This window comes from Triticum aestivum, chromosome 6B (assembly GCF_018294505.1).
Source record: "Triticum aestivum cultivar Chinese Spring chromosome 6B, IWGSC CS RefSeq v2.1, whole genome shotgun sequence".
In the NCBI taxonomy this organism is placed as follows: Eukaryota; Viridiplantae; Streptophyta; class Magnoliopsida; order Poales; family Poaceae; genus Triticum; species Triticum aestivum.
This window is the reverse complement of record NC_057810.1, coordinates 584,275,107-584,283,983: the sequence shown is the minus strand read 5'-3', so window position 1 is coordinate 584,283,983 and position 8,877 is coordinate 584,275,107.

The window sequence follows — 8,877 nt, the reverse complement described above, 5'->3', positions numbered from 1 at the left end:
ACGATCGAATCTCGGGCAAGTAACATACCGATAGACAAAGGGAATTGAATACAGGATTGATTAAGTCCTTGACATCGTGGTTCATCCGATGAGATCATCGTGGAACATGTGGGAGCCATCATGGGTATCCAGATCCCGCTGTTGGTTATTGACCAGAGAACGTCTCGGTCATGTCTACATGTCTCCCGAACCCGTAGGGTCTACACACTTAAGGTTCGATGATGCTAGGGTTATAAAGGAAGTTTGTATGTGGTTACCGAATGTTGTTCGGAGTCCCGGATGAGATCCCGGACGTCACGAGGAGTTCCGGAATGGTCCGGAGGTAAAGATTTATATATGGGAAGTCCTATTTTGGCCACCGGAAAATGTTCGGGATTTTTCGGTATTGTACCGGGAAGGTTCTAGAAGGTTGGAGTGGGGCCCACCTGCATGGGGGGACCCACATGAACGTGGGTAGTGGGGACAAGGCCCCACACCCCTGGTCAAGGCGCAACAAGATCCCCCCTTAGAAGGAATAAGATCATATCCCGAAGGGATAAGATCAAGTTCCCTAAAAAGGGGGGATAACAATCGGTGGGGAAGGAAATGATGGGATTTCTTTCCTCCCACCTTGGCCAACGCCCCAATGGACTTGGAGGGCAAGAAACCAGCCCCTCCACCCCTATATATAGTGGGGAGGCGCATGGGAGCTACACACGAAGTTCTGGCGCAGCCCTCCCCCTCTCACAAGTACTCCTCCTCTCCCGCGGTGCTTGGCGAAGCCCTGCAGGATTGCCACGCTCCTCCACCACCACCACGCCGTTGTGCTGCTGCTGGATGGAGTCTTCTTCAACCTCTCCCTCTCTCCTTGCTGGATCAAGGCTTGGGAGACGTCACCGGGCTGTAGGTGTGTTGAACGCGGAGGTGCCGTGCGTTCGGCACTTGATCATCGGTGATTTGAATCACGACGAGTACGACTCCATCATCCCCGTTCACTTGAACGCTTCCGCTTAGTGATCTACAAGGGTATGTAGATGCACTCTCCTTCCACTCGTTGCTGGTCTCTCCATAGATAGATCTTGGTGATACGTAGGAAATTTTTTGAATTTCTGCTACGTTCCCCAACATAATAATGAATCTATGGATGTGAATTTTGTTGGTAGGAATAGTTTCGGTAACAATGCTTATAGAGGAAACTTTAATCCTAGACCGTTCCCTAGTAATTCCTCTAATAATTATGGAAATTCCTACAATAATTCATATGGTAATTTTAATAAGATGCCCTATGATTTTGAGAACAGTTAAAGAATTTATGATCTCTCAAAAGAATATTGATGCCTTGCTTGAAGAAAAATTGCTCAAAGTTGATGATTTGGCTAGGAACGTTGATAGACTTTCGCTTGATGTTGATTCTCTTAAACTTAGGTCTACTCCTCCAAAGCATGATATCAATGAGTCTATCAAAGCCATGAGAATTTCCATTGATGAGTGCAAAGAAAGAACCGCTAGATTGCGTGCTAAGAAAGATTGCTTTGTGAAAGCGTGTTTTTCTAGTTTTCGTGAAAATAATGATGAAGATCTTAAAGTTATTAATGTGTCCCCTATTAGATCCTTGTTTTTCAGTATGAATCTTAATAATAATGGGACTGGAGATGAGTCAACTTTAGTTAGAAGGCGTCCCAATAATTCAGAGTTCTTAGATCTTGATGCTAAATTTGGTAAAAGTGGGATTGGAGAGGTCATGACTTTAAATAGCATTGAAACCACTATCTTGGATTTCAAGGAATTGGATTATGATAATTGTTCTTTAGAAGGTTGTATTTCCTTGTTGCAATCCGTTGTGAGTTCTCCTCATGCTTATAGTCAAAATAAAGCTTTTACCAAACATATTGTTGATGCCTTGATGCAATCTTTTAATGAAAAACTTAATTTGGAAGTTTCTATACCAAGAAAACTTAATGATGAGTGGGAACCTACTATAAAGAATAAAATAAAAGATCTTGAGTGTTATGCTTTATGTGATTTGGGTGCTAGTGTTTCCACGATTCCGAAAACTTTATGTGATATTCTAGGTTTCCATGATCTTGATGATTGCTCTTTAAATTTGCACCTTGCGGATTCCACCATTAAAAAGCCAATGGTAAGGATCAATGATGTTCTCATTGTGGCAAATAGAAATTTGTTGCCCGTAGATTTTATCGTTCTTGATACAGATTGCAATCTTTCTTGCCCTATTATTCTTGGTAGACCTTTCCTTAGAACGATTGGCGCAATTATTGATATGAAGGAAGGGAATATTAGATTCCAATTTACATTAAGGAAGGGCATGGAGCACTTTTTCCAAGAAAGAAAATTAAATTACCTTATGAATCTATCATGCGAGCTACTTATGAATCGAGTGCCAAAGATGGCACTACTTAGATCTATCTTCGCTTTTATGCCTAGCTAGGGGTGTTAAACGATAGCGCTAGTTGGGAGGCAACCCAAATTTATTTGTGTTTTTTGTTTTTGTTTCTGTTTACTAATAAATTTTGCTTCTACCTTCTGTTAAATGTGTTTTTATGTTTTAATTAGTGTTTGTGCCAAGTAGAACCTATAGGATAACCTATGGTGATAGTTAATTTGATTCTGCTGAAAAATAGAAACTTTGCGCGCACGAAATTAGTTTTGTTAAATCACAGAAACCTGCTTTTGCATTGATTATTTTTCTGTAGATCCATAGACAAATTTCCCAGGACTTCCTATTTTTATAGGATTTTTAGAGTTCCAGAAGTTTGCGTTAGTTGCAGCTACGGACTATTCTGTTTTTGGCAGATTCTGTTTTTCGTGTGTTGTTTGCTTATTTTGATGCATCTATGGCTAGTATTAAGTGGTATGAACCATAGAGAACTTGAAATATAGTAGGTTTAACACCAATATAAATAAAGAATGAGTTCATTACAGTACCTTATGTGGTGGTTTTGCTTTCTTTCACTAACAGAGCTTATGAGATTTCCTGTTGAGTTTTGTGTTGTGAAGTTTTCAAGTTTTGGGTAAAGATTTGATGGACTATGGAATAAGGAGTGGCAAAAGCCTAAGCTTGGGGATGCCCATGGCACCCCAATATATTCAAGAATAGACAAAATCCTAAGCTTGGGGATGCCCCCGGAAGGCATCCCCTCTTTCGTCTTCGTTCATTGGTAACTTTACTTGGAGCTATATTTTTATTCACCACATGATATGTGTTTTGCTTGGAGCGTCATGTATGATATTAGTATTTGCTTTTTAGTTTTCCACAATCATCCTTGCTGTACACACCTTTTGGGAGAATCCCACTTGATTGGAATTTATTAGAATACTCTATGTGCTTCACTTATATCTTTTGAGCTAGATAGTTTTTGCTCTAGTGCTTCACTTATATCTTTTAGAGCACGGCGGTGGCTTAATTTTGTAGAAATTGCTAGTCTCTCATGCTTCACTTATATTATTTTGAGAGTCTCTTAGAACAGCATGGTATTTTCTATGGTTATAAAATTGGTCCTAGAATGGTAGGCATCCAAGTTGGGTATAATAAAAACTATCATAGGAAGTGAATTGGATGCTATGATCAATTTGATACTTGATAATTGTTTTGCGATATGGAGGTAGTGATGTTAAAGTCATGCTAGTTGGGTGATTATGAATTTAAAGAATGCTTGTGTTGAAGTTAGCAAGTCCCGTAGCATGCACGTATGGTTAAAGTTGTGTAACAAATTTGAAACATGAAGTGTCCTTGGATTGTGCATCCTTATGAGTGGCGGTCGGGGACGAGCGATGGTCTTTTCCTACCAATCTATCCCCCTAGGAGCATGCGTGTAGTGCTTGGTTTTTGATGACTTCTAAATTTTTGCAATAAGTAGATGAGTTCTTTTGACTAATGTTGAGTCCATGGATTATACGCACTTTTACCTTTCCATCATTGCTAGCCTCTTCGGTATCGTGCATTGCCCTTTCTCACCTTGAGAGTTGGTGCAAACTTCGCCGGTGCATCCAAACCCCGTGATATGATACGCTCTATCACACATAAAACTCCTTATATCTTCCTCAAAACAGCCACCATACCTACCTATTATGGCATTTCCATAGCCATTCCAAGATATATTGCCATGCAACTTTCCACCGTTCCGTTTATCATCATGACACGCATTACTATTGTCATATTGCCATTGCATGATCATGTAGTTGACATCGTATTTGTGGCAAGGCCACTTTGCATAACTTTTCATACATGTCACTCTTGATTAATTGCCCATCCCGGTACACCGCCGGAGGCATTTATATAGAGTCATATCTTGTTCTAGTTTTGAGTTGTAATTCATGTGTTGTAAATCAATAAAAGTGTGATGATCATCATTATTAGAGCATTGTCCCCCCCCCCAAAGGCCAAAAAGGCCAAAGAAAAAAAAAGAAAGGCCAAAAAAAAGAAAGGCCCAACAAAAGAAGAAAATAAAAGAAAATAAATAAAAAGGGGGCAATGTTACTATCTCTTTTCCACACTTGTGCTTCAAAGTAGCACCATGTTCTTCATATAGCGAGTCTCATATGTTGTCACTTTCATATACTAGTGGGAATTTTTCATTATAGAACTTGGCTTGTATATTCCTACGATGGGCTTCCTCAAAATGCCATAGGTCTTCGTGAGCAAGCAAGTTGGATGCACACCCACTTAGTTTCTTTTGTTGAGCTTTCATACATTTATAGCTCTAGTGCATCCGTTGCATGGCAATCCCTACTCTTCATGTTGACATCAATTGATGGGCATCTCCATAGCCCGTTGATTATCCTCGTCAATGTGAGACTTTCTCCTTTTTTGTATTCTCCACACAATCCCCATCATCATATTCTATTTCACCCATAGTGCTATTTCCATGGCTCACGCTCATGTATTGCGTGAAGGTTGAAAAAGTTTGAGATTATTTAAGTATGAAACAATTGTTTGGCTTCTCATCGGGGGTGTATAATTTGGGAGCATTTTTGTGTGACGAAAATGAAGCATAGCCTAACTATACGATTTTGTAGGGATGAACTTTCTTTAGCCATGTTATTTTGAGAAGACAAGATTGCTTTTATTAGTATGCTTGAAGTATTACTATTTCTTATGTCAATATGAACTTTTATTTTGAATCATTTGGATCTGAACATTCATGCCACAATAAAGAAAATTACATTGAGAATTATGCTAGGTAGCATTCCACATCAAAAAATTTGTTTTTATCATTTACCTACTCGAGGACGAGCAGGAATTAAGCTTGGAGATGCTTGATACGTCTCCAACGTATCTATAATTTTTGATTGTTCCATGCTATTATATTACCCTTTTTGGATATTTATGGGCTTTACTTTACACATTTATATCATTTTTGGGATTAACCTACTAACCGGAGGCCCAGCCCGTATGGCTATTTTTTTGCCTATTTTAGTATTTCGAAGAAAAGGAATATCAAACGGAGTCCAAACGCAATGAAACCTTCGGGAGCGTGATTTTTGGAACAAACGTGATCCAAAGGACTTGGAGTGCAAGCCAAGAAGCAGCCGAGGCAGCCACGAGGGTGGAGGGCACGCCCACCCCTACAGGGCACGCCCCCCTATCTCGTGGGCCCCTCGGGCGGCCACCGACCTACTTCTTCCTCCTATATATACCCACGTACCCCGAAAACATCCAGGGAGCCAACAAAAAACAATTTCCACCGTCGTAACCTTCTGTATCCGTGAGATCCTATCTTGGAGCCTTCGCCGGCGCTCTGCCGAAGGGGGAATCAACCATGGAGGGCTTCTACATCAACACCATAGCCCCTCCGATGAGTTGTGAGTAGTTTACCATAGACCTTCGGGTCCATAGTTATTAGCTAAATGGCTTCTTCTCTCTTTTTGGATCTCAATACCATGTTCTCCCCCTCTCTTGTGGAGACCTATTCGATGTAACTCCTTTTGCGATGTGTTTGTCGAGACGATGAATTGTGGGTTTATGATTAAGTTTATCTATGAGAAATATTTGAATCTCCTCTGAATTCTTTTATGTATGATTAAGTTATCTTTGCAAGTCTCTTCAAATTATCAGTTTGGTTTGGCCTACTAGATTGATCTTTCTTGCAATAGGGGAAGTGCTTAGCTTTGGGTTCAATCTTGCAGTGTCCTTACCCAGTGACAATAGGGGTTGTAAGGCACGTATTGTACTGTTTCCATCGAGGACAAAAAGATGGGGTTTATATCATATTGCATGAGTTTATTCCTCTACATCATGTCATATTTCTTAATGTGTTACTCCGTTCTTATGAACTTAATACTCTAGATGCATGCTGGATAGCGGTCGATGTGTGGAGTAATAGTAGTAGATGCAGGTAGGAGTCAGTCTAGTTGTAGCGGATGTGATGCCTATATACATGATCATGCCTAGATAATCTCATAATTATTAGCTTTTCTATCAATTGCTCGACAGTAATTTGTTCACCCACCGTAATACTTATGCTATCTTGAGAGAAGCCACTAGTGAAACCTATGGCCCCCGGGTCTATCTTTTATCATATAAGCTTTCAATCTACTTTGTTTGCATCTTTACTTTTCCAATCTATATTATAAAATACCAAAAATATATTTATCTTATCATACTATCTCTATCAGATCTCACTTTCGCAAGTGGCCATGAAGGGATTGACAACCCCTTTATTGCGTTGGTTGTGAGTTCTTTGTTTGTTTGTGTAGGTGCGTGGGACTTTTGAGGAGCCTCCTACTGGATTGATACCTTGGTTCTCAAAAACTAAGGGAAATACTTACGCTACTATTGCTGCATCACCCTTTCCTCTTGAAGGAAAACCAACGCAAGCTCAAGATGTAGCGGCCTTCCCTTGTTCATCCTTTTCTCTCACAAGATAAAATACTCATACAAATGCATCTTGATGTTACGTGCAATGCACGGGCATTATGGGGGTTCAGCTGAGAATATAATACTCAGACAGGCTCACGGTTCTAGACTTTGGGCCGCAGGCCCACCTTGCATATTTGGGGGCCATGTGTTCTACCTCAGCGCTTTTCATATTGCAAGCGATCGGTACGGTGCTGGTTTGAGATGTTGTCGCAAGGCGAATACAAAAAATTGAATAAAGCACGACAACTGTTGGAATGAAATCAAATGACAGTTCCTAACCACCAATGAGAGTTGCAATTCTATCAATGATATACCATGTGATAAATAATACTGTCGTACTACTTATACACACAGGACACTTGTTTCACCATGCCAGATTATTACATCAAAATCTCTTGGAGGATAGATCAGTTCGGCAGTTGCATGCTGCGACTGAAGAATTTCAAAGTTGATTTGGACTAGCTCTCCTTGCCGAGAAAGTTTGATTTTGACATCATCCCCTACCGCAAGATATGATTTATATTTGAACCTTGACCATCCTTTAGCATCAATCATCATGCGACCATCCTTTGTACTTACAGTATATTGAGAAGGTTCATTCACACCAAGGCTGTGCATGGTAAGAGAAACTTGGCTGTGGTCGCTCGGATTGTTGAACGACTCCCTCGTTGCTCTAGGAATTCTCTGTTTGCAAACAAGAAGACATACCCAAACAGTTAGATCAACACAGTGAATCATGTGAAACAACATGGAAAGAAAAAAGAACGGAGCACTTGGGCGGCCAATGCTTACCAAGAAGATGGACATGTAGGTTTTTGTAAGGACTTTGGTATATGAAGTGTGAACTGCAACCCAGTCTGTTGTTGGTGCAACTGCTTGTTCTGTTGCCACTGCATGGGCCGGAGCAGATGCAAGTGCAAGTGTTGGTGCAGGTGCCGAAGCCGCCACTGTTGCCGGAGATGGTGCTCCTTGTAGAGCTGGTGCCGGTGTCGGAGCAGGTGCCGGTGTCGATGCCCGATCCTCTGGTAGATCATCCTGATCCGCTGACGCGGTCGGTGCCCAATCCTCAGCTGGATCAGGCTGAGCTGCTGCCACTGTCAGTGCTAGAGCAACTGTCGGTGCTTGATCCATTGCTGAAGGTGGTACCGATGTGCGAGACAGCGACGATCGTGTCTGGTCTGCTATGATCAGCTTTCTAACTTGACTAGGCTCCGTAACCGTGATCCAGTTTTTTTCTTCATTTATTTTAAATGCGAGAAGGACTAATGTTGGCATTTTTGTTAAACCAAACTGCAGTTCATCATAGGGATTCAGCTTGTACTCAGACAACAGACTGATCCAATTTTTTCCAGTAATATAAGTGATGGACAGTGCCTTCGTTACTGACACGACATAAGAAGTGAAACTTGCAAAAATAGCCATCATAGAGCAAACCAAACGGTTTATTCTATGATGAATGTCACATGGAAAAACCTGCATCGTAAAATTGCAGGAAAAGAAAGAAAACATGACATTAAATCAATAAGATTTAGACAGTAAATCAATAAGATTTACTTGATGTGACACGAGTGAATCCTTACCAGGAAATCACTATGTTGAAGTACTAAATAGAAGATTGATCGTCCAACTACGGGTGGCATGCAGGGCCCCCGCCTACTCCCACAAGCAGGACAGTCCAAAGGTCATGACAAATCATATGGACCAAACATCCATGGGACTGGAAATCCTAGTGGGTGCGATCAACCCTGCAATGCATACACAAATATTGGAGTGTAACCATAATTGATAAACCGTCCTCACAAAAAGATGATCTGGATACTTCAAAATATACAGACTGAATTGAGTGGATAGACATTAACATAGATTGTTCTCAGGACTGACCGCATCAAAAGCGGCAGTACTAAACAATATAGGTTCACAAACACAAATCAAGTACTGAACAATAGTACTTACTACAGACAAGCAAAGTTGCACTAATTAAACTCTGCAGACTATTTCTTGCTGCTGACCTACGGGAT